The sequence below is a fragment of the Sapajus apella genome, unplaced genomic scaffold, assembly GCF_009761245.1.
Source record: "Sapajus apella isolate SASKATOON/1434 unplaced genomic scaffold, GSC_monkey_1.0 scaffold7108, whole genome shotgun sequence".
Lineage (NCBI taxonomy): Eukaryota > Metazoa > Chordata > Mammalia > Primates > Cebidae > Sapajus > Sapajus apella.
In genome coordinates this window covers 189-3,421 of record NW_022444032.1, presented here as the reverse complement: position 1 = coordinate 3,421, position 3,233 = coordinate 189, and the positions used below count along the sequence as shown (strand labels likewise).

The window sequence follows — 3,233 nt, the reverse complement described above, 5'->3', positions numbered from 1 at the left end:
TTAGTGTTTTTATTTTTTGTAGAATTTTTTGCATTTTTAATTCTTTATTTTAAAAATACATTTGCTTGAGTAGATAAACGTTCACAAGAAAATGGAAAAACACAGATTCTCTTTTCGGGATAGAGATAATAAGAGGAATCTTGGACAGGCACCGTGGCACGTGTCTGTACTTCCAGTTACATGGGAGACTGAGATGGGAGGATTGCTTGAGCCCAGCAGGTGGAGGCTGCAGTGAGCTGAGATCGCACCACTGCACTCCAGCCTGGGTTACAGAGCAAGATCCTGCTTTAAAAAAAAAAAAGGTGGATACATTGACTCACGACTGTAACCCCAGCATTTTTGGAAGCCAAAGCGGGCAGATCGCCTGAGGTCAGGCATTTGAGACCAGCCTGGCCAACATGGTAGACAGTAGAAATCCTTTCTCTATTAAAAATACAAAGCGGTGAGCGGAGCTGGGTGCCGTTGGGTCCCGCCTTCCCGGGCCAGTGTGACGAGGCCTCCGTGTCCCCGTGGCCACCCGCACCTGGCCTGCCGCTGCACTCTCGGCTGCAGCTCTGCTCGGCCCCGCGATGCCGGTGAACATCAGCAAGTGGTCCGGGCCCTTGAGCCTGCAGGAAGTGGACGAGCAGCCGCAGCGCCCGCTGCATGTCACCTGCGGGGGGCGGCGGTGGACGAGCTGGGCGAAGTGCTGACGCCCACCCAGGTCAAGAACAGACCCACCAGGATTTCGTGGGAGGGTCTTGATTCAGGGAAGCTCTACACCTTGGTCCTGACAGACCCGATGCTCCCAGCAGGAAGGATCCCAAGTACGGAGAATGGCATCATTTCCTGGTGGTCAACATGAAGGGCAATGACATCAGCATTGGCACAGACCTCTCCGATTACGTGGGCTCGGGGCCTCCCAAGGGCACAGGCCTCCACCGCTGTGTCTGGCTGGTTTACGAGCAGGACAGGCCACTGAAGTGTGAGGAGCCCATTCTCAGCAACTGATCTGGAGACCACCGTGGCAAATTCAAGGTGGCGTCCTTCCCTAAAAAGTACGAGCTGGGGACCCCTGTGGCCGGCACGTGTTACCAGGCCGAGAGGATTGACTACGTGCCCAAACTGTACGAGCAGCTGTCTGGGAAGTAGAAGGTTAGCTTGGGGACCAGAACAGTCTGTCCTGGAGGCCCCAAGCCATGTTCCCCAGTTCAGTGTTGCATGTGTAACAGATTTCTCCTCTCCCTTCCCCGCTTTGCACAGGCAAGACCTGAGCAGTCAGATGGTGGTTTAGGGTGACTTTTCCTGCTGCCTGGCCTTTATAATTTTAGTCACTCACTCACTCTGATTTATGTTTTGGTCAAATTTGAATTCCATTTTGGGGGATATTTTGGTACTGTGATGGGGTCATCAAATTGTTAATATGAAAACAGCAACCCAGAATGTAAAGAAGAAAAAAATTGGGGGAAAAAGACAAGGTTTGCAGTGATAGGGCAAAGCATCAGAGAATCTTTAAGGCAGGTTAAAAAAAAATAAAGGTTGGCTGCCTCTGCCTTTGTGATCCTGAGTCCAGAATGGGACGCAGTGGGTTTTTATGGTGATGTCGCTCACCTAGACAGCCAGAAGCTGGCGTTGAAGCTTACCCCCAACACGGTGCATCTCAGATGCCTCAATAGGCATCAGTGTCTCGCTCTGGTCCCTTTAAAGAGAGTGGCTTTGCTTTTGTTGCAGCATGGCCATCTTGACCGGTGGCAGTGCTGGCTGACAGCCTAGCAGGAATCCCTATATCTGTGTCTGTTAAATTGATCATTCTTTATGGGAGCAAGAAAAGCTGGTCTGGAGTTGCTGAATGTTGTGTTAATTCTGCTGTTTGCTTCTAGTTGAATAAAAATAGAAACCTGAATGAAAAAAAATACAAAAAACCAGCCTGATGTGGTGGTGCACACCTGTAGTCCCAACTACTCTGGAGGCTGAGGCACAAGAATTGCTCAAACACAGAAGGTGAAAGTTGCAGTGAGCCAAGATGGTGCCACCGCCCTTCAGCTGGGTGACAGAGTGAAACTCTGTCTCAAAAAAAAAAAAAAAAAGAAGAATCTCTCTGTCCCCCACCCTCACTACATTGAAGCTATTTGCCGAAAACTTGATAGTTATTATTGCTGATGATTTCATGGTCACCTCTTTCCTCCTCCAGTGCATCCCAGCCAGCTCTGAGGGTGGAGCAGTGAACTGCGTGTGGTTCCTTCTACTTGGGGATTATGCTGAGAGCTTCACGTCTGAAGAGAGAGCTGTACATATTGGCCACAGAGCCAACCCCAGGCATTACATGTTGGCAAGATAAAGATCAAATGGGTGATCTGTGAGCTCGTAGGTATCAAATCATGTATATGATGACAGTCATGACCCTATTGAGGACTGTGCTGAAATCAAACGTTTTGTATATTCTTCTAAAGTAAGGAGCAGCTGTAAGGTCAGAATTCCCTACCATCTTTCTACCCTAATTTGTTTACATTTATAAAGGTTTTCTTGACCTTTCTTGCTTCTTTGACTTTATTTTACCTTTTGCTGATATATAGCCAAGATTTAAAGCAGTGAAGCAGGTGTTTAGATAAAAGATAACCTCAATTATCTGTGAGGCCAGATGGGAAATACACATGATTAGAATACTGCAATCCAAACAAAACAAATCTATAGTTGTATTTGGTCTTGTAGCCAGCATTTTGCAACTTCTGCTTTAGATTTTCTGTATGTCCTTTGTTTGACACCATCAACTTTTTGAGTACACTAGCACCGCGGTGTGTTGCATGAGGACTTGTTAAAGTCCTGAGAAAGAATTATTTTCCTAGGCCTCGTTTCCCTGCTAGGACTATAGACCTCATTAGCTCCACATGCTGGTAATTCAAATGATCTGATTCCCTTTTAGCTTTTTCTTTCTTTCTTGTTTTCTTTTAAGAAATATTAGGTGGAGCCAACACACCTTATGAGAAAGGTGTTTTAAGTTAGAAGGTATCATTCCTGAGAGGTTAGTATGAATCAGCTTCTCAGCCTACATGGTAAAGTGCATTTATTGGAGCACAGATCATTGCAGTAGGTAGAGCATTAAATGTAGGGGATAAAGGACTAGGTTTTAATCAGGTCTTCTCATGACTTGATGTGACCTTGACTAAGTGATTTTATTTCTCTAGAGTTCAGTTTCCTTCTCCAGAATAATGGGCCAGATCACATCAAAAAGATCTCCCCATTTTTAAAATTGTGAT

General features: G+C 46.3%; 1 pseudogene across 1 annotated transcript; it reads left to right on the top strand.

The window, feature by feature from the left end:
- Positions 1–554: 554 nt before the first annotated feature.
- LOC116548112 lies at positions 555–1,883 on the top strand (annotated as a pseudogene). The gene has a single exon (XR_004267313.1). The product of XR_004267313.1 is annotated as a phosphatidylethanolamine-binding protein 1 pseudogene (transcript).
- Positions 1,884–3,233: the final 1,350 nt, after the last annotated feature.